At 40.3% G+C, this 23794-nt stretch overlaps 1 non-coding gene across 1 annotated transcript; it reads left to right on the top strand.

The window, feature by feature from the left end:
* The first annotated feature begins 23388 nt into the window (after positions 1–23388).
* Positions 23389–23552, top strand: LOC142441888 (U1 spliceosomal RNA). The gene has a single exon (XR_012783176.1). It is a non-coding gene; the product is annotated as a U1 spliceosomal RNA (small nuclear RNA).
* The last annotated feature ends 242 nt before the right edge of the window (positions 23553–23794 follow it).

The following is a 23794-nucleotide window of genomic DNA, read 5'->3' on the forward strand; positions in this document are numbered from 1 at the left end:
TCTTTGCTGCTACACCGCACCCTGATGGACTCACCTCTTCCTTGTGGCATGAAGCAGAGAACCAATAGAGAAGTATAATCCTGTTGATATGGGAATATATATAACAATAGCTTAGAAGATGAGTGAAATGATGGATGCTTGAATAGATGTCATTCATCTCTGAAATTATGTGAACCATTTATTTTCTCCAATTGTCAGTAATTAGTTGCCATGTTTATAATGTGAGTTGAACAATAATTTTGGCACTGCCAAAAATATGTTGAAGTTCTGATCTTATTTCAAGAAGTAGTAAAATTCCAGCTCAACAATCTACAATTTTCTTGGTACTCATTGTAATTCCAATGTATTGGCCTACAGCTTTAACAAAAGAAAACATTTCCAAAAGTTCATGGGAAAATTGAGTTAAAGGATAATGGAATTTTTCCATGAATTACATATATTTAAATGTAGATGGGTAAGCATTTCCATAAATAATGAACAATGGCTTCCCTGGAAATTTTTCTAGTTAAGAGAATAGCTGTTTTGGTTTTGTTTGTTTTTTATTTTGTTTTGCTTTTGGATGTGGGGAGAGTATGGGGATTTAACAAACAAAAATCTATTTCCCTTATACTATTGTTTCTCTTCAGATCATATAAATCTGTCACCTTTTTTTGCCAGAAATCTATTTCTCACAATTAACTTCAGTGCATTCAAAGCTTCTCAAACTGTAGGTTATGACCCCACATGGAGTTGTGGATCTGACTGTGGGGACAGCAGAAGATTTGCCAACAGTAAAAGGTTACCGATGTGCACTGAACAGAAGTTAATTCAAAATCAGACACAAATTAAGCTTGAGGTATTTCTATCAGAGATTGTCCATGTTGCAAATTTCCTGGGTGAAGGGGGCTTGTGAGTGGAAATTTCCTGGGTGAAGGGGGCTTGTGAGTGGAAAGTTGAAGAAGCCCTAGACCAAAAGGAAGGCTCCCTTCTCTGGCAGCTGTAGCAGAAGGTCGCCGTCTCTTTTCACAGCTGTGGGCTCGGCGTTCAGTGGAGATCGACCTGCTCTTGACAACAGTCATTGTGAGTCTATATTCCCAGCTCTTCTTTCTGGGTGGTAGTCAGGTCCTCCAGGAGAATAGATGTTAAATGATAATTCCTAATCTATTAGTTACACAGGAGATGTCTCTGAATAAAGTGCTTAATATTTTTCTTGCTGTTAGTAAGGGTCATTGGGGATCCCTTCTATGACACTCTGAAATAGATAAAAATCTGGCATTTTGATTTGGCACCCACCACACAAAGATTAAGTTTGATATCTAAATAAATAAATAAATATAGTAAAACCTGAACAGGTTTTCTGATTGATGAGAAAAAAGAAAATTGTGCATTATTATGATCAACTAGCAACTACTGGGTTAGGACGGGGCAAAGTGCAACCAAGCAATTGGACCTCAGATTGATGACATCTCCTTAGTGTTTTAAGCCTTTTTGTCAGAGAGAGGCCCTAAGAGAATTGAATCTTCTTTGGCCCATCATCTTCTGCGAGAGTCAGAGTGGCTCTTGTGTCTGGTTCCTCAATGTCCTGTGGTGTTGCTTCCTGATCACAGGAGCTATCAACAGAAACCAACAGTGGATTCACTCAGGAAACTTTGTACATCTACCTGTCGTCGTGGTCTGGCCCCTCAATCTCCTGCCCCATTACCTTCCAGTCTCAGGAACCATCCGCAGACTACTCTGACTTGAACCAGACAGGGGTTACTTATTTCTACAACTGCGTAAACTAATTCCTGATTTAAATCTCTTCCTATGTACAACACATATGAACATCCCGGCTTTGTTTCTCCAGGAACCCAACTTACCACTCATACTGAAATCCATTTTAGAAGTAAATGTCATATAACCATGCTTCTGGTTTTCTGTTTCAGCACATCAGAGTTTGCTTCAGCAGCCTCAGTGACTGTGAAGGGGATGGCATATGTAGAGGATGTAGATCAGGACTAGATGTAAACTCATCAAGACAAACACTCCAAGTTGATTTAGTAAGTTATTTATTTAACTCCCTAATCACAGGGTTTTTCCAAACAAGTTTATTGCATATTAAACAATATTGTTGTATACAATAGTCACATATTATACAATTCAACAGTTCAGTCACATCAAGAAGAATCATACAATCATCACCATCACAAGTTTTCAAATACTTTCTCCATTCCTGTACTCATTTCCCAGCAACAACCCCTGCATTGTCCCTTTGAAGATCCATTAACACCACCAACTATTAGGATGGTGACGTAACGGAATTTTACAGCTGTTTGAAATAAACAATATACTGGGATTTGAAGGGGAAAAAATAATCCAGTTACTGTCTCTGTAGCTTTACCAGCCCTGGATTTCATATACAGAAAAATAAAATGTTTTAAATTAACAACAATAACAAAGTAAAACATACTAAAAATCTCAATTGAAAAGAAAGCAGAAAAGTTTTTAAACTAGGAGAAATTTAAAGGGATCATAAGGAAGATCAAATGACAGGGTCCTCAATTTTAACCTCACTGCCTCGGCAACAATCCACTCTCCAATGCATTCTTTGTGTTGGCAAGACTATTCGCATCCCTGGTCCATGGTCAAAGGGGGTTCACCTGGGACTTAATCCGAATGCATTTTATATTCTTTTCTCTTGTTTTAACTGAAACAGGTTTAAAATGGGTCATAACCAGACCATGTACACTGGTACAGATAAGAACTCACAACACAGGGATTCCAGGTCAGATAAACCCCTCAGGAACTGAAATGGGAGTAGTAATACCAGGAGGTTAGGAGGAAAATGTGGAAGAAGGGGAGGATGGGAGAACCATCGAAATTATGGACGTGTCACCCACCAGCACCCCACAGGGGACAAACAACAGAAATGTGGGTAAAGGGAGACAGCAGTTGGTGTAAGATATGAAAACAATAGTCTATAATTTATCACGGGGTGGGGAGGAGGAAAAACAGAGGAGCTGATACCAAGGGGTCAAATAAAAAGTAAATGTTTAGAAAATGATGATGACAACATATGTACAAATACACTTGGTACAATTGATGTATGCAATGTTATGACTGCTGTAAGAGCCCCTAATAACATTATTTTAAATAAATAAATAATAAAATGGGTCAGAATACCAAACCAGACTCACTGCCATCAAGTCAATTCTGACTCATAGCGGCCCTATAGGACAGCGTAGAACTGTCCCTGTGGGTTTCCAGGACTGTAACTCTTTACAGGAGTAGAAAGCCTCATCTCTTTTCTCAGGTGCAGCTGATGGTTTTGAACTACTAATTTTTCAGTTCCAGCCCATCAAGAAATCACTACTCCACCAGAGCGTCTTACAAAAGGGGCCCAAAGGGAGATTGAAGGATAAGATATTACATTCTGACCTATGTCTGCCATCGTCAGCTTTACAATGTTCCCTGGTAAAAGGGCTATCCATATCCCTCCGCTATGATCAGAGGGGATTCACCAGAAGCTTAATCCATGTTTGAACCCTGAACATGGATTTTGGGAATCTACTGCCTTCCATCACCTTCAAAATTTGAACTCTGATTCTCTCAGAGACTGGAGAGAACTCCGTTGTCTCCTTCGGATTGGGATTGTGTTATTTGCAATCCTTGGATAACAGAGACCGATGTGTTTCTTTCATGTAGACTTAGCTGGTGCCTCACTTAAAGGCTGCTTTTTAAAAAACAAGTCTCTAAGACCCCAGATGCTACTCTTTCTGATAGATGAGTACCGTCTAGTTTCTTCACCACACTGCTATAGTCCCCATGTTTTCAGAGATTTCTCCACGAGGGCCAGCATCGAGCGGGCCACGTCAAAGAATTCATTGTTCTTGCTCGGAGGAGCTGGCTGGAGACAAGATGATGGTTTTGCCGTGAGGACCTGTCAAAGGATGTAAATAGATGTGCCCCAAAGCAGATGTTTAACGGTTTCTCTTCATCCTATCGTTTGCTTTGCCGTGTGGTCCACGCATCACTTGGTCCACGCATCACTTGGTCCACGCATCACTTGGTCCACGCATCACTTGGTCCCCCACAGCAGGAGCAGCAGTGAAAGACGCACTGTCAAACAGAACTATCCTGAAACATTTCCTTCCAATTCAAAATGGAATTCTATCCAGTGTTTGTCATCAATCTACACAGTCTCTCCCAGCCGACTACAATTGCAAGGTGGAGCTTGCTCTGACATCAGATGGCAGGACGATAATGTACTACCGCCTTCTGAGGACGTTCCATACGAACGTACAAAACCTATGCCTTGGCCAGATCTCCGCATAACAGTGAAGACACACGTGATCGTGTGCTGAAAACCAGAGTGAGAGCGAAAACTCAGCCCCTTCAGCAAGGACCGAGGACAGAACAACTTAGCACAATGTTCTTTACTGCCAAGCACGGTTGGGTATCCTCAGGGCCAGTATCACAGACATCGTAAGAAACTGAATCCTCCAAAAGACAGATGATCTCGTGGTTCTCATTAGGAATCAGAGAGAGATGTTATCTTTTGCCTCATTTCTTGCTTAAGAAAAAAAACCTGATGTAGTCCACTTTATGTTAGTAAGTAATTTTTTTAAATAAGAAATGTAAGAGAAGTCATTGTTCTTACATTAGGGCTGGAATTAAGCACAAGTCCTAAATTTATTCATTCACTTATGGTTTCCATACGTCTCTGGTTCACCTTTAGCAACATCAGAGAGAACACTCTCAACGTCCGCCCCCCCCCCCCCCCGACCCCTCCAGGGATTACTTACACTATCAATACTGACCGGCAGTGACTCGAGAAGGCAGGGTAGTGCAGCTATTGTGAGTCTCTGGGCCGATAGTTTTCTTTTTTCTTTAAACACAATATTTGAATTTTTAAAATCATTTTATTGGGGGGATTTTACAGCTCTTATAACCTTTCCCTACATTAATTGTATCAAGCATATGGGTACATACATTGCCATCATCATTTCCCAAACATTTTCTACTTGAGTGGTAGCTTTCTTGATTTGATTCTTCCTCAGAAAGGACAACTTATATTTATTAATTGACAGTCATTAAAAATTCTTACTAAGTAAAGTCAATCTTTTATACAAAATTCTGTGCATGATTAAACTTGCAGTATTTTAGTTCCATGTACTTAAATGATTTTGTAACTTAAAAAAATAAAAAACACTGCCATCGAATGGATGCTGACTCAAAGTGACCCTATAGGACAGGGTAGACCTGCGCCATGGGTTTCTGAGACTGAAAGTGTTTAAGGGAGTAGAAAATCTCATATTTCTCCCATGGAGTGGCTGGTGGTTTCAAACTGCTGACCTTGCAGGTAGCAGCCAACTCATAACCACTACACCGCCAGGGTTCCTAGAACACTCTATTATTTGAGGGATAGTATAATTTTTGCTCCTATTAAAATGGAATGGTAATTTTACTTATAATGTTTGTAAAACAATAAAGGAAAGCTTTGTTCAATGTTTAGAATCAAAATTCAAATGCATATTCCAATACACTAGGTCCTGTTCTGAATCGTGCTCTCTCCTCCTTTTACACATGCAGAGCTCAGCTTGACCTCTCATTGTGTTGAAGTCAAGAACAATTTTGTAGATGAAGAAGCAAAACTCGGCTTTTGATCATAAGTATTCACTCTCTATTCATTGCTGTAAGAGAAGGGCCAGGCAGCTGGCAGAGGAAAAAACGTGTCAGAGGGAAACATGTAAGAATATGTGGAAGAAAGGGGAAAAAACAGACTCATTATGTTTTTAAGACTGGTGGATATCACTATAATATCATTGCTGAAAAATCATTAAACCCAAAGTAATTTTTAATATATTCTTATTGTTCATTCATGTTGAGCCACCCTGGAGAAAATCCTCAAAATGATCCCATTTCCTGCCTGCACAGGAAATACCTGGATTGAAGAAAATTCAACTTCCAATAAACATGTAGGCAAGTGCCAATGTCAAGGTGGCAGACTATTTTATTCTCTAAAACTTGAACAAAAAGCAACAGTTAGCAGCAGACTGAATTTCCTAGCAGTCTGAGTTTCCCACACAGGGCTTCTTTTACTGACAAGAAACTATGATTTGTGTTACCAAAATATGTCAGCTCCTAATTTGGACGAAGCTGAGATGAATTATACATCGGTCATTAGAAGCAGTGTGGTCTGTAGTGAATGAAGGATCGGAACAAAATTCAACCACTGACATGCTGAGTGCTTTGAATAAGTCAATCAACATCCATCTGCCACACACTAAGCATTCAGAAATGGGGGCGTACATGGAACTAATTATTAATTTATGCCCGTAAATTATTTTGAACTTCTCATAGTAAAAACATCAAAGACAAAGTATTCCTGAGTGTCTACAATGGCTATTATTTTGTTTTCTTCTGAGCCAAAACATAGGTCTCCGCCTCCATTATCCCAGCTCTCTGAGTCACTCTTGCCCAGCTATTCCTGCCTGATTTGTTTTTTAAAGCATCATTTCTAAAGATTGTCCGTCATTTTCTCTCTTTTTCTAATCATTTTATTGGAGGCTTGTACAACAATCCACACATCCATCCATTCACTGTGTCAAGCACATTTGCACATTTGTTGCCATCATCATTCTCAAGACATGTGCTTTCTACTTGAGCCCTTGGTATCAGCTCCTCATTTTTCCTCTCCCTTCTGGCCCCTCCCTCACAAACCCTTGATAATTTATAAATTATTATTATTTTACCATGTCTTACACTGTCCGACGTCTCCCTTCATACACTTTTCTGCTGTCTGTCCCCCAGGGAAGGGGTTATATGCAGATTCTTGTGATTAGTTCCCCTCACCATCCCTCCACCCTCCTGGTATCGCCACTCTCTCCACTGGTCCTAAGGGGCTCATCTGTCCTGGATTCCCTGTGTTTCCAGTTCCGATCTGTACCAGTGTACATCCTCTGGTCTAGCCAGATTTAAGGTAAAATTAGGATCATGATAGTGGGGGGGGGAGGAGCATTAAAGAACTCGAAGAAATTTGTATGTTTCATCCTTGCTACACTCACTGCACCCTGACTGGCTCGTCTCCTCCCCTCGACCCTTTTGTAAGAGGATATCCAGTTGCCTACAGATGGGCTTTAGGTCCCCACTCCGCACTCCCCCTCATTCACAATGATATGATGTTTTGTTCTTTGATGCCTGATACCTGATCCCATCAACACCTCATGACACCACCTTCCATGTGGATTCTGCTGCTTCTCAGGTAGATGGCTGTTTGTTATCTTCAAGCCTTTAAGACCCCAAATGCTATATCTTTTGAAAGCCAGGCACCATCAGGTTTCTTCACCACATTTGTTTATGCACCCGCTTTGTCTTCAGTGATCGTGTGTGAGCATCATGGAATGGCCATTTAACAGAACAAAGTGTTCTTGCATTGAGGGAATACTTCAGTGGAGATCCAATATCCATCTACTACCTTAATATTAAACCTTTAAATATATGCATATAGATCTATTTCCCCATCATCATATATAAATATAGTTACATATGTACATGCCTGTATTTAGACCTCTATAAATGCCCTTGGCCTCCTATTTCTTTCCTCTATTTCCTTTAACTTTCCTCTCGTCCCTCTATCATATTCATCCTTCATTTGGGTTTCAGTAATTCCTCTCGGTTACATTGCCCTTGATCAAGCCCTACCAGGCCTCCCACACTCTCCTCACCACCGATTTTGGATCACTTGTTGTTCCCTTGTCCCTGGGTTTGTTAACACCTCTACCTTTCCCCAATCTCCCCCTCTTCTATGCCCCCCTGACTCGGCACCGTTGGTCTGTTGTTTTCTCCTCCGGATTGTTTATCCTGCCTCTCTCATCTAGATAGACCTGCAGTGATAATACCATATATACTCATGTATAAGCTGAGTTTTTCAGCACAATTTCAATGCAGTTTTTGTGGTAAAATTAGGTGCCTCAGTTGAAATTCTGGTCACCTTATATTTGAGTATACACAGTAATAAGAATAAAAAGACAAGACAGAGTAAAACAAAGCAACAAAAGAAAATAAAACAACAATGACAACAACAAACCAATGACAAAAAATGGAAAGCCTGTAAATAGTTCGAGGTCTGTTTGTTGACCTTTAGGAGTGTTTTCCAGTGAAGTGTGATGGGGTGGCACGCGCTGGCCCCAAAGTCTATTTTTGGTACTCCCTCGGGACTTCCTTGCTCCGTTCCACTTGCTGTTCTGTTGCACACCCTTAGTGTTTTTCCTTGGTGTGGTGGGGTCAGATCAGGCGCAAATCCTACACTGTATCTCCAGTGTTGTGCCCTGTAGGGCTATGGGTTAGTGAGGGATGTCATGCCTCCTAGTGGGTCCAGCCATATTGTCCTCTCTGTGCATTGTCTGCTCTGAGCACGGATATCATCCTCCAGGCTTGGTGGGTCAGATATGGTCCACTCTCTCTTCCTCCCCTTCATTTACTATGGTGTGCTCTGATCAGACATGTCCCTCTCCCTGAGCCGCAGATTCAGTGCTGTCCTCTGAAGTAAATTCTTCTGTGGGGAGAGGCAGCTGTCCACATAGTTGGGGTTGGGGGCAACCCTTCAGACCTCTACTGGTTGCCTGCTTCATGCTGGTATGTTGCAATCGCATCTTGGAGCGCCGGTCATCTTCTATAAGGATATTTTGTACCATTGTCTATCATAATAGTGATACCAAGTTCCCACCTAAACCATTTCTTCCCTTTGTAGAATATGGTTGGAAGAATCCGGGTAGTTTGCTGATCTCAGCATATATGACAACCACTGAAATTAAATCCTAATAACCTTCTCAATATGTAAAATCGTGTATTCCCACAGATAAATCTAGTCTTAACCATGGTTAGAACTTGAGGGAAAGAGGGAGAGAGACACAGGACAATGTAAAACCATGAAAATTTCAACAAAATATAATTCACCTAGGAAATCAATGAATTCAAATAATCAAGCACTACAAACGATTGCTTAAGTTCTGAGTGGAGGAACCACTGGACTAGAATAACAATTATCAGATGAAATCTATAATCTTGAAAAGATGCCAAAGGCAACCAAAGTTGATAGGCAAAAGCAAGGGTACTAAGAATGCCACAAATTCAAGATGAACCACCTACTTTACAAATATGTTATACTTGGAACAAGGCAGGGGTAAAATTAATGTGATCTGTTCTATAAAAATACATCATCAGCACTGGAGAAGTAACTTAAAACACACACTTCAACTTTAGGGTTTTTAGAACGGTAGTAATCAAGTTTCATCTTAAAAGTATTGTCAAACCAAATAAGCTGATTTTTACATAATACTAATCTTATATGAAGAAATATAGCTAAATCTGGTGGTAAAATGGTTTCCACTCTACATAAAAACTCACAAGGGTAGTTTTACCCTGTCCTGTCAGGTCACTACGAGTTGGCATCGACTCAATGGCAGGGAGTTATACATAAAAATAAAACGCTCTGGTTGCATTGTCAGGTAAATGCTGGACTGCTAACTGAGAGGTGCACAGTTCAAACCCACCAGTTGTTTCATGGGATTAAGATGAGGATTTCTACTCCCATGAAAATTTACAGGCTCTGAAACTCTATAAAGGGTCACTAAGAATTGGAATTATTTTATATACTTAAATGCATATATATACATGTATATCTTCTTAGGATCCCTGCCCGGGTGGTGTCGTGTTTAGCATTGGACCTCAATTCGAGTGGCAGGAACGTTGAGTGAAGGAGAGAAACCATTAGAGTTGACATTTCTAAAGAGATTGCATAGCAAGAACTTTTATTTTTATCTTTAAAACGACTGCCTTTTTTCAGAAATAGATAACCATGTATTTCTCCTGAGATATGGCTTCGTGGACTCGCACTTCCAACCTTTCAATTAGCCATCTAGAGACCAACTATGCCACCTGGGGATGCCACCTTTTAAAAACTGAGCCATAAATGTATGGTTAATTACCTCCCTGAACAGCTTCCTTTACCATTGCGATCAGAAAAACTAACGGTGCCTGGCTACTATTACTGAAAATTTTGATCAAAAATTTTATAGGAAAAAATCCTGATCAAACTGGGGAATAGGAGTAAGGAAGGAAATGCAGGACAGAATTTTACCTTCTTTTAGACAATTGTAGAAAAATAAATTAGTGCAAAATTTCAAATTTTCTGTAGTCACAGAGGCTGAATAAACCCTTAAAACTCTTGCCATGAAAAATTCTTTAAACCATAAGGCAAAAATAAACTAGACAATTTCTTAAAACCAAATAATAGCTTAGCTTAGTTAGTAAAGATCTATTTACATAGGATGAAATAGAAATCTACAAACTAAATACGAACGTTAGTCAATTTATGTTACTGCGGAGGAACATTAGAAAAGAGGGAGATGATACTTGCATAATACAAAGAATTTCATTTATGTCCCTGAATTGTACCTGTAGAAAATGTTGAATTGGTACGTGACCTGCAGTGTGTAGTCTCAACAACAAAATTAAAATAAATCACTTTTGTAAGAAGATAAAATAATTACTGAAACAGCCTGAACCACAAAAGAAAAACAAGGCAAATAAAAATTTCATAAACTGAAATCCTCTGATTTAGGGACTTTTGCAAGTTGAAACATTATAATATATTAAACCTTAATATCAGTTATCTAAGATTGATATTTTACCTTTTAAGTTTACACCAGTATCATTTGATAAAAATCAAAGCAAATGTGTTGTTTAAATTGTTTCTTTTCTCATCTTCACACCAACAGGAAAGCTGAATAAATTAAACCAATCTAGCCAACTACAGGAAACTTAATGAATTCCTGTTCATGTTTCAATATAAAACCTCAGAACTTCACAGGAGAAGGGAGATGTGGGCAGATGTATGTAAAATAATAGTAAGCAATGTATATCTTTTGAGGACTTGGTCAATACTGACCAATAGCTGACCATTGAAGCTGTGACTCATAAATGAAAATCGTTAAGTTGTCCAATTCTGCGTACTTTCTCTCGTACATAGCAAAACCCCGTGGAATATAGCTGTCAGTGGTTTGATACAGATAGTGCTGTTTCTTCCCGTGCCAGCCCCACACATCTCCTTTGTTTCACCGGTTTTTGAAGAGACAGACCCTCCCTCTGTACAGAACGACCTGCTGAGATGCAGTCAATTTGAGATTTCCACCTAAGTGGTTAATATTTCCATGAGAAGCAACTAAGATATACTGCACAGAAAAAGAATTCTTCATTTCTTCTGAAAGATACTATAAAGTCCAAAGACAGGCCTCTCTACTAAGGAGGAGATTGCATGACATTGACTGTGGTGTGAAAACCTGTTCCAGAAGTAAAACTATAATAACTATTGTTTTCATAGATGTACAGAGGTATTAAAAATCAGATGAAGATTTTTCTCCCATTTCAAATATTTTCCAGGTATATAAATAATTTTTATTTTCCAGTTGTTTAGAAAATTTCTATAGACTACAATCTCCATAGTCTTTCACAATATGTTATTAAAAGAATGGAAAAGGGACAAATTCTTAAAATAGCTCATTTTTCTTACCAAAAAGAATATTTCAGAAAGAATAAAAAGTGTTTCCATAGTTTGTTTTACCTCCTCTGGTGTATTCAATAGAGCTCTTTATTTTTAATATAAAAATTTTATTTTTATAAAAGAACATGCTAATTCTGTGAAAAACCTTTTCTATATTATTATGTTGCATGGTGTTTCAATTCAAGTTACATAATTTCAGCATATAAATGGTTCCATTCACATACACTTATGTCAAAAGGAGAAGAAAATGATAATTCGTTTTAATAGCTTCGGTCTGCCTTTTCTCCATCAAATGGCAACAGTTATTTGCAAGTGCTATTAGTGGCACAATGGATTAAGCATCGGGCTGCTAACTGTAAGGTCAGCAGTTCAACCCCATCAGCCATACTATCAGAGAGTGATGAGGTTTTATGTTCCAAAGAAGATTTATAGTCCAAAGAGAAATTCCACTGTATGAGTCAGAATTGCTTGGCAGTTGGCTTTTGTGTCAACTTAGCTGGCCCTGGGTTTCCAGTGTTTGGAGTTAAGACCCAGTAATTCCCTATGTGGAAGAAAGATGGGGTTTTCTACTCCTGTAAATAGTTACAGTCTAGGACACCATGGGGGGCAATTCTCCTCTGTTCTGTAGGGTAACTATGAGTTGACATGGACTCAATGGCAGTGAGTTAAAAGAGGGATTCCCTATGATGTGACATAATAAAATGGAATCGACTCTATGATGAGACCTGATATACAATGATAAGATTAAGATGGAGTGCAACACTTACATCACAGCCTTGATGCAATTGAAATGAGCTTTTCCTGATGCAATTGAAATAGAGTGTGGCCTATTCCCTACATAAATAGTAGCTGTGGAAAGATTGCTTGCTTTGTGCTAGGTCTCAACCCTGCATCCGGTTCCAAGATGCCCATGTCTCTGGACTGGAGCCAACAGCCTGCCATATTGCCCGCCAACCTAGGGGTCATCTGTTCTGCCAAACCTGGTATATACTCATGTGTAAGTCAAGTTTCACAGCACAATTTTTATGCTGAAAAAGCTCCCCTCGACTTATACTCGAGTGAGGGTCACACTTCCCTGTTCTCCAGTGAAGTGCAGGTGTTCTTGGGTCTCTGCCACTCATTTGCAGGTGCCTGAAGCCTCTGTGCGTGGTCCGATGACTGCTGATATCATTGTTCTTTCTTTTCTCCTGCTCACCGGCAGCCTCTGTGCTGTCCTTGACGTACTGGGCAAGAACCTGCCCGCTTCTCTGTGTTGGTCCCTGGGGCGCACCACATCCGTGTCAGATGAATGTCGGATGCGGTTGCTCTTCTTCTCCTGCTCTTCTCCAGAGCTGTGACCAGTGACACAGCCTTTACCGTCTTACCCGTGCTTGTCACGGCCCCTTGCTCCGCCCAAGCATTGTGGAATACAAGTATTGGGATGTCTCTGGTCTTGGACATACAGTACATTTATTTACAATAATTCGTCTGCTGTATTCTATTATTTATTTTCTTATTAATCCCTATCTGAATCCAGAGTGTTGCTTGCATGGAGCAGCCTGTGTTAGGCCTCATACATGCAGTCACAAAATGCAGCATGTGTATCATGAGCCCTAACACAGGCAAACAGTCATGTCATCCCAGTCTGGAATACCTTCAGCCTGCGTTAGGCCTCAAACTTTAGAAGTCGCGGTATGTCGACGCAGTCAGGCGACGTCTGTAGTCATGCAGCACATGCAGTAACATGTGTGTATAGTATGAGCCCTAGCACAGGCTATTCTATGCAAACATAGTCATGTCCTCACATTCTGGAATATTATCATACCAAACTCTCCAAACCCTGAGTTACTGTCAGCGCCCTTGGTGCTCCAGCATGTTTTGGGTCTTGTGGTGTATTTTGGGTGCGATTCTTTGGGAGGCATCTGTTTTCCATCGTGAAGTCTATCTGTCTTGCTGCATTCTATTGCCAATTCATTTTACTTGTTTATATGTCTACTGGTAATTGCCGGAACACTACCATTTTTACTATAAATTGACCTCTTTTAAGAATTATAACTAAGGCTTATTTTTGGAGTAGGGCTTACGGTATATTTTGAGAATTCAATCACTATGGTATGGCATTCTTTTCCAGAAAAAATATTTTTATCACGTTAGAAATGGATCCCCATACTTCTAAGCTGCACCAAATAAAAAACACAGTCATGTGAAGCTGGTTTCAAACTTAAGGTTGTGTCAAGAGCAGAAGAAATCAATAACAGTATTGCAAGCAGGGAATTTTGTGTTGACGAAAAACAAATGAGGAAGTGGCAAAAAATGAAAGCTGATTTGGCAAAGATTCCAAAGGCAAGAAAAGCTTGGCACGGTTTAACGACTTCATGTGGGGCTAGAGACTGAATTGCATAAGTGGGTTATGGAGTGTCATCAAAATGGTTACTGCATAACATACATGGGAATTCACTTACATGGCCTTCAACTGACTAAAGACAACAAATTAAAAGCACCAGGCATTGAAAACTTTGTTGTCTCAGCAGGATAGTGTGCCAGCTTCATGAATGGTTTTGCCCTATATTTGCCGCAAAAACACAAAGATTCCACAAAAGTTGCCAAAAGATTGTGATGAAAAAGTGATGTCATTCCATTCATCATAAAACAAAGAAGGATCCATAACTATGACCTGGGAGATTTTGGGAATATGGATGAAACACCTATGATTTTTGACCTTTCAACCAACACAACCGCGGCAAATTTGGGAGGCAAAACTATTTGACTCAGAACAACAGGAAAGGGAAAAAAACTATTTCATAGTCATTCTGTCATGTTTGGCTAATGGAACTAAGCTGCTGCCTATCATTGTTTTTAAAAGAACAGCCTTGCCTAGAAAGGTCGAGTTCCCACCATGAATTACAGTGTGTGCACATATTAAAGGCTGGGTGTATGAAGACAGAACCAAAAAATGGCTGGAAGAAATATGGAAGGAGCAGCCTTAAATAAAAAGCCATCATTGCTAGTTTGGGATATGTTCAGAGCCCACATATCTGATGACATAAGAAAAATTGGCAAAGCCTTCTCGTTACTTTGGCCGTTATTCCAGGTGGTCTTACATGTGTATTTCAGCCTTTAGCTGTGTGCTGAAATAAACCTTTCAAAAACCGTGTGTGAAAGCCGTGGCATGAATGGATGTCATCTGTGCAAGCCTAACTGAAAAGCTCAAAATCTGGTGAAGCCCAATTTGGAATTGATAGCAAAGAGGGTTCATGATGCATGGGAAGAGATTCCAGAGGACGTGATGCAATGCGCCTTCAAGAAATGTAGACTTAGTAATGCTGTCGATGGCAGTGAAGACAGCAATTCGTATGAGAATGACAGCAGTGATGGTGATGACTGTGAATTCAGTGGTGATGACAATGTCCATGTTGATAACATCACGCCAGCTAAAGCTGAAGCTCTGGTTGGACATGCAGATGATGGGGAATCCAGTTTTGAAGGATTTTAACTCTTCTGTTTAGCTTGGTTGCTGAACTAAGGTTTTTGTATTTAGAAGTTATTGTTGATGCCATATAGTTTTTCTTGACCCTCTTTTCCACGTACAGAGCTAGTTTACTGTTTTTCTTTGAAAGACCGTGTATATTCATGTAAAAGCCAACCTTTCAGCACATTTTAATGCAGTTTTGTGGTAAAATATATTTATTCAAATATAAGCCAACCCGAATATCAGCCAGGGCACCTAATTTTACCACAAAAACTGCATTAAAAAATGTGCTGAGGACTTCCAAGAAGATGGCAGCTGTGTAACACATACCTGAGGGAATCCGCAGAAATCAGCCCAGGAGAATTACTAAGAGGGAAATTCAACACTGCTGGATCTCAGGAAGAGCATCATAAAGATAAGTATGCACAGACCCACAATGGAAAAGTCTCTAGCTTACCATCTGACTCATGGATTTGAAGCTATATGTGACTTACATACATCTACAACTCTACAAATAATTTTCTTGACATAAATTTGTGCACACGTGTGTGTGTGTGTGTGTGTGTGTGTGTGTGTATCACTGGTTTGTCTTTGCTAGAGAACAGAACCTACTACAATGGCAATGAGTTGAGTTGGGTTGATTGTAAACCTAAAAATGTCTTTCTTGAAGATTATTGCATTTTATATTTAAGAAATAAGGCTCCTGGGAAATATCCTATTCTTTTACTTACTCTCACAAGCAGATCTGAGAAGAAGAAAGTCACAGTTATCTGAAAAAAAATCTCACTGAGGCCCTCTCGATCTCTATTAAGGGATTTGATGTGGAGGAAAACCCACGTGGTGGAGGATATAGACTGCCCTAGACCAAAACCAGTTCCCCCTCAATAGAGAAACCATAACACACCAGAAGCCAGACAAACTCCCTATCTCACCAAGTTGCTTTTCTCTGACTTAGAAAAAACAAGAGAGATCCATGTAATGACTTCCCCAAACTAATCCTGTCCGACCACAAATGTTTATTGAAGTAGAAAGAAGGAAAACCAAACATGTAGTAGGAAGGTAATTGAAAAGGTGAGAGAAAATGTTGTGTGAAAACCATCTGTTTTGTTAGAATTAGTAATAATAGTAATAACCTATAAGAAATCATTTTAATTTTCATTTGCTGTTGTTGTTGTTGGAGGATGTCAAGGTGGTTCTGATTAATGTACCCAATGTACATGAAAACAAAACATCACCCAGTCCTGCACCATCCTCCATTATTGTTTCCCTCCATCTTGCTAAGAGGTTTCCTCTCTTTCGCTGCCCCTCTTCTTTAGCGAACATAATGGCCTTTTCCAGGGTGTGATCTCTCCCGACAACATGTCCAAAGTATGAGAGCCTTTGTCAGTTTAGTGCTCGGGGTTCACGGAGGAGAGGTGATCACTTAGCCTTGGAGATCCTGGCTTTCAGAAAGTCATCTCTTCCTCAAACAATGCTCTAGATAAACTAGTGGTGCTGTTTTGCCTTGGGTTTTGTGCTCTTGATGATTATAGTCAGTTTCAGGAAACACACTCCAAGGATCAGACTGGGAGCTTGTGCTTTAGGGTAAATCTGTAATTATTTTTATGGCTCTGCAAGACGATGCTCTTTGAAACTCTTCCTAAGCACAAATTATTTATCAGTTCTCTGTCAACCATTTACCCATGGCAATGCCAATAAGATTTAGTTGGAGTATTTTGAAGTTCTTTCATTTATGTAATATTTTTTACTCTAGTCAAAATGTCTACCTGTTGTCTGTCGCTTTGTTGTACTGTGATGGCTTGTGTGTTGCTGGGACGATGCTGGAAGCACCTATCACTGGTATTTCAAATGCCAGCAGGGTCACCCAAAGCGAACAGGTTTCAGCGGAGCTACCAGCCTTAAAACAGACAACAGAAACAGGCTCACCTTCCTCATTTCGGAGACAGTAGCCACTGAGGATGCTGCAAGACTTGAGAGGGTTTCATTCTGCTGAGTATAAGGTGGCTATGGGTTGGAACCGACTCTATGACACCTGACAGCAACAGTCAAAATGTTTCTCCTGTCTTCAAATTACATAGAAATGAACTCCCTTAGTTTTTTATTACTTACATAATATTATTCTAACATCTGCAGGAGTCCCTACATTTTGAGAAGGCTAGGGGAGGGAGCAGTGGCTGATTCCTGGAGGAGAGTCTATAAGGAGAGGAAGCTTCCTATGGTAAAATGTATATGCACTATAATCTTACAAGATGGATAGGTTAGAACTCCCATTGGATCCCTGCTAATGGAGGGAGGGAAATGGAGACGAAGAGAAGCTGCAGTTTTAGGGACAATGCCATAAACTGGTTGTACAACAGATTAAGTGAGGCCCTTCTTTGCCATGGACACATACGAAGTCCTCTGGCTGGACACAAAATCACCAGGGGGTGGCCATGCTTCCACAGAATAGTTGGTTGTTGTTGTTGTTGTTGTTAGGTGCCATTGAGTCTGTTCCACCATAGTCACCTCATATACCAGAACAAAATACTGCCCGGTCTTGCGCTATCCTCACAATCTTATGTTTGCTTTTATGTTTGAGATAATTTTGCAGCCATTGTATCAAGTGATCCCATGGCCATTTCTCTGCTGTTGAATCATAATCTCAATGTGGAACAGCATGCAGTATTGCATCTGTCCCTAGTGGATAATTAGCAGTTTTAATACGCATTCAGGAGCATATGCCAAGGCTGTTCCCTTAAGCCTGACTCTCAAAGATGCCTAAATCCTCTCGAAAAGTCAGATTGACATCTTTTCAAGACAAGGCAAAGGTTAGAGTTACATGTCTGCGTTCCGTAATGAACTTTCTGGGGTCAGCGGTAAAACTTCCAGGTTTATCTTTAAGTGCTGTATGATAAATGGGGCTTGGATCCTTGTGGGAAGCCGTAGCTCTCGCAAGATGTGGGAAGCCACAGCTCTCGTGATGTGGGTAGCCGCAGCTCTCGCCGCCATTACTAGATGGCGCCAGGCAGTCAGGGCGGTGGTCCAACTAAGTGATAAACAACCACTTAGCGCATGCACGATGCTGAGATGACGTAGTCATAACTCCACCCTGGAGTATGCAAACGAAGGTTCTGGCGAACTCACCAATCTATGCATGAGGTTTTGGCAAATGCACCAATCAAGGCACAGCACGTCCCCATAGAGCATATATAAGCAGCAGTAGTTTGGGGTTTCGGGGTCTTTTACCGCATTATGAAAAATTAAATGCTTGTGGAAGAATCCTGTTGTGGTGCGTCTTTTCTTGCTGGTGAGATCTGGCGCGCGACAGATCCTGACGATATCTTCTTACCCTGGGGTTTTCTTGAAAGGAACGAGTTGAGAGTATGTAGCCTTGGGCAGCTGGTTAGGTTCTATCTGCCTTGCCACCTTGTTTTCATTGGAACTTACAGGTTCTGCATTACGAGGTACTGGTTCTGTTAGGTTTCTGGGGTGGTGGGCCTCGACTGCTTCTCGACACTGGAAGAATTCACACAGCAGAAGCACTTTTGTAAATCCAAGTAATTTTTATGAAGGAAAGGGAATTTCTCGGTATTACAGTCTCAGCAACGTACACTATCCCCGGGAAAGGGGGCCATGGGAAAGTTCATGTCTGAAAATGGTCGCTTCAGGAGAGCACGGGAAAACCTATGGAAGGAGAACTGGAACAGGAATGGGAATCCAGAGTGCAGAGCCAAGAGCAGGTCACCCCAAGAGAGCACCCTGAGAGGGAGGCCTGAGAGGGAGCTCTGGCCCCGAGAGGGCGCTGGCGGCCAGCCTTCTGACCTGCAAGGCAGCACCCCCAGGAGAGAGGAGCACACAGCCTGCCCTGGCCTGCCTTTCTTCCCTCCTATTCAGCGTGGTTGAGGGTATTGGCCGACTTATTGGCTGAATTAGGTGCACCTCCTAGTAAGATCTCATGCTGTGACTCTGATATATTGAGCAGTTATGTCATCCATTGAGGGACCTGCATAAGTAAAATGTCCCTTGGGAACTAATCTACTCTGATTTACTTTCTTCTCTCTTCTATTACTCTTGTGCAGTGGGGAGAATTTGGAAAAAGGGACATGTTTGTGGATAAAAAGTATATCTGTATTTGTAACCAGGCTTGCTAGACTCTGAAGAATAATGAAATATTGCCTCCCTCATGATTATCCCCCTGGTCTAGATATCTGGATGTTCATCAGGAATTTAAGATAAACTCCATATAGTGAAGGTGCCTTAAAGGGAACTCAATGAGAAGACACTATAACTTAACAACCAACTCTATGGTTTGTGCATGTGGATGAGTGTTCAACGGGCTTGGTCAGAGGAGTGCCCTGGACTTGCTCTGCGTTTTCTGTATGCCCAGGATATCCCCAGACCCCTTATATGACATGACAACTAGGAGGCAACTCGGGGTTATGAGCCTTTCCTCTCTGTTTTTGTCCCCCTTGCAAGAAAGAATTTAAATGAGGGGCAGCATTCAGACCAGAGTCAGCCAAAAAGTGTGAACAGAATGAGTGAGTTTATTGAGGAGATACTTTAGCTAGGACAACAATGGACCCCAGGTAATCTGAGGGCCTTGCAGAATGAGGAGTCAGATCTGGGGACCTTTCACCATTGGTTGGCTTTCTAGTGGTTCTTTTGCTATTGGGTGGCTTTCTGTAATGTATCTCTTCTTTCCAGGTAACTATACTCCTGCATCCCAGAATTCATGCTGTATATTTTTCACCAGACCAAGATACCCAGGGTCAATTCAGTCATTATAGGTTTAGTGTGAACATTTTGTCTTTCCCTTCCCACCCCCTTTCAGTATTGCTGTCTTCCATTGATAGGAAATGTGCTCTATCTCTCTTTCATCTTCTTTCAGACTGGGGCGTGGGCATGGGGAAGTGGCCCTCCACGTCCCTTTTGTGTTAAGATTCCTTCCATTGCCACCTATTGCTTCCCTTTACCCAGTTCTGTCCAGCGAATAGCAGTATGATCAAATTTGATCATTTGTTCCAAATATTCCAACATAGAATCTGCCACATGATAAAAACATGATGGTGCAGTATGTTGGGTCCTTCTCTTTCCTTGATCTTTGTCTCTCTTCGTAATTGAAACTATGAGTCAAACCAAGCACAGTAAGGAACCTCAGCTCATATGTGAGTGCATAGATCATGTAGATTGCGAGCAAAAGAATTAAACTATCCTCGTCTTCTGTGTGTGAGAGGTGAGGTGCATATCTTAGGGGAAAATAGACTGTTCATAAATGTCTTCTTTGATAAATCCAGGGTTTATGTTAGGAAATCAAATCCTACATTAACCGTTGTACCTTCTTTCTTAAGGAGATGTAGAATCTGGCTTATGAATTTCCCTACTCTTTTAAAGCATTGTAAATTTCTGCATTTATCTTTCAAAAACAAAGCCACTACCTAGAATATAAATAAAGTGCCTTGGATCTTTTAGGTTTTATATTACTATATGGGAAATAATTTAGTCATATTGCCTCTTCTGTGTTATTTTCTATTACATTGCATCTCTGATGTATCACCACCTATCAATTCGTTTGCCTTCCTATGGTGGCTCACACGTTGCTGGGATGCTGAATGCTATACTACCAGTCTTTTAAATAATGAGGTCACGTGGTAGACAGGTTTCGGTGTAGATTTCAGAATAAAATAGACCAGAAAGAAGTACCTGGCATTCTACTTCCAATGTTTAGTCAATGAAAACTTTATGGGTCACAATAGAATATTTTTGGCTTGTTTGCTTTGGACATATCATTAGATGAAACCAATCACTGGAGGCGAACATCACGTTCAATGAAGTGGAGGGCCAATGAAGGCAAGGTGATACCCTTGGTAACAAGGATTGGTTCAATAGCTAAAACCATAGACTTGACCCTGATAATGATTGTGAGAATGACACAAGGTCAGGCAATATTTTATTCTCAACTCAATAGCATCATGTATCTCTCTTCTTATAGATACATGACATATTCCCTTTATAGTATATCTCCATCTATAAAGTGGGATCATGCAGTCATATTTCTGAAAACCCCAAACCAAACACTGCTAACAAAAAATTGTTACTCATAGTGATCCAATAGGGCAGAGTAGAAATGCTCCCTAGGATTTCTGAGGCTACAGAAAGCATATCTGTTTCCTACGGAGCAGCTGATGGGTTCAAACTAACAACCTTTTGGCTACCAGTCTAACACATAACCCACTATGGCACCAGGGCTCCTTGTATTTTTAAAAGAAATCTCAAAATACTTTGCAATCTGTGATCTTTCCTCCCAATAAGCCAAAGAATTCTGTTCTGAGGTAAACAGAGACCCCAAATTAAAATACATTTTATAGAAGCACATTTACTAAGTCTTAAGCAGAACAAAGACAAAGGAATAACCTGGATGAGGGCGATCATTAGCATGAGGCCCCACTGGTTTCCAAAGGACTCACAGCCACAAAGCTACTTAAATATTATTTAGGGGGACAAACAAAACTCATAAAATCATGACTGATGACTGATCAATTTATCACTGTCACAGGTAGGATGACAGAAGCTGGAAAGGGACCATGATTGAGACACTGACATTATTGCAGATTTAGTAAAACATATCACCTTGATTCAGGTTCCTTTGAGCAAGGTCAGGCAAGACTCAACTTGGTGGCCAGAGGCTCACACTCCCACACAAGTTCCTGAGGGCAACTTCTAACCTGGCCAGGAGAGTCATAGCAATCCACGTTTAAACACACTTCATCTGAGGGCAAAGCTTTTTACATTGCTGGTCAATGATCAGAAAGAATGTTATGGAATATTAAATCTACATGGAGACTCTAAATGGATTTAGGGTTCCCACTGTAAACTTCATGGTCTTCTGCAAACCTGATGCTCAGAACTTAAGTTCAAATACAGTCCTAAACTAATTATTCCCTGGCATGCCTTTTATGGACCACCCACACTAGAGTCTAATAATCCAAACAATGATAAATAAGCAACAAACCAGTTGCTGCTTTTATCTATGAGACTGTGTCCATTTCCATTTGATAAGCATTTATTGCACTCCTATCATGTGTAAGACAAGAGTATGAAAGGCTATGTTTAGTTTTGGTACCAGTGATATCAAGTTTATAAAATCAAGCTCCTGAATGATCCAGGATTATGGAGTGCTTCCACAATTCTAATCAAAGAAAATTAGACAGCCATTCATTGGAGAAATGAAACATAGCTCTATCAGGTGAAAGACTCACGGCTCAGCAATGCAGTGAGTTAAGATATCAAATCACTACCTACTATAATTGCAATATGATTTCTCTATCTGATCACTAATCAGGTTTTTCTAATTCAGAATTGCTTAAAACTTCAGTCTGTTCGAAAGTGCTTCTGATTTACTGTCACAGTCTGACAATGACCTTCATGGCTGCACCGCATCTTTACTAATGCCCAAGAGCAGTTACTACTCAACTGCTCTGTACTCAACGATCCTTTTTATTATTATGCTGACATGACACGTTAGAAACAAATATTTTATTATACTCTTCTCTGACAGCTTATCTTAATATATGAAGGATACCAAAAAACTTTTTTTCCAGAGCTTTATATTTAATTTTTTTTACAAAACAACCTATCACCTTCAAAGTACTCTCCATTAATGTAATACATTTGTCAAATCTACGATTCCATTCTTGGAAACATTTTTCAAACTCATCTGTTTGGATGGCTGATAGAAATTCCCTTGTTTTTCGCTTCACCTCTTCTACATCCTCCAATCGCTATCCTTCCATGTCCCTCTGCATTCGGGGAAACCAAAAGAAGTTGCATCAAGTGAGGTCAGGTGAGTCAGGTGCATGGAGCAAGAGAGGCATGCTGTTCTTTGCCAAAAACTGGCACTCTGAGATGGCTGTGGGAGCAGGTGCATTGTCGTAGTGGCAAAACCAGTCCCCCGTCAGCCACAAAGCAGACCTTTTTTGTTGTACACTAGTATACAATTTTTTCAGAACCTCTAAATAGAAAGCTTGATTAACAGCCTGACCTGGTAGAACAAACTCCAAATGCACTATAAGTTGACATTTTCATCTGTGGACTCAACAAGGTTTGTTATCAACGAACATCTCACCTTTTTTTTAAGTGAGAAAACCACGTGTGTTTTTCCCATAGCACTGCCCTTGTAAGCTGTATTCAACAACACAACAGTTTCTGTGGCATTTTTCCTGAACAGGAAACAAAATTTCACACTGTGACCAGAGAGAACCTTCCCAGGCAACACCAGCTCACTTAGCAGGAAAAATGCATACTATGAAATCTCTGCCCAGTGTAGCTTTTTCTGGTTTTGGTGAGGGTACTCCTTCATATAGACACTCTTTAAAAAAAATTTCTCCTGTTGCTTTAAATAAGTTTATATTAATTTAACCTTGACCATCAAGAATGGTAACAAATACTTACCTGGCAGGGGAGATACCATGATCACGAAGGTGGTTTTCCCAGGGCGAGGCTTATCCATTGCACTCTGGATGTGCTGACCCCTGCGATTTCCCCAAATGTGGGAAACTCGACTGCATAATTTGTGGTAGTGGGGGACTGCGTTCGCGCTCTCCCCTGATTAAAAAAAAAGAATGGTAACAAAAGGAGAGCTAGAGATACTTGAAGGATTCATAGCTTAGTTGCCTACTTCAAAAAATACGAAACTGACTCTGACATCAGATCCTCAGTGCTATGTTTTTATCCCTGATGTTTTTAAATTCTTTTTTGGTTTGAAAGTTTTATTTTTGTTCTCATCAATACAATCTAAGATGCTTTTTTATATTTTGTTTGATTTATTTCTGAATTATAGAAAAGGGCAC

The sequence above is a fragment of the Tenrec ecaudatus genome, chromosome 2 (genome assembly GCF_050624435.1).
Source record: "Tenrec ecaudatus isolate mTenEca1 chromosome 2, mTenEca1.hap1, whole genome shotgun sequence".
Classification (NCBI taxonomy): domain Eukaryota; kingdom Metazoa; phylum Chordata; class Mammalia; order Afrosoricida; family Tenrecidae; genus Tenrec; species Tenrec ecaudatus.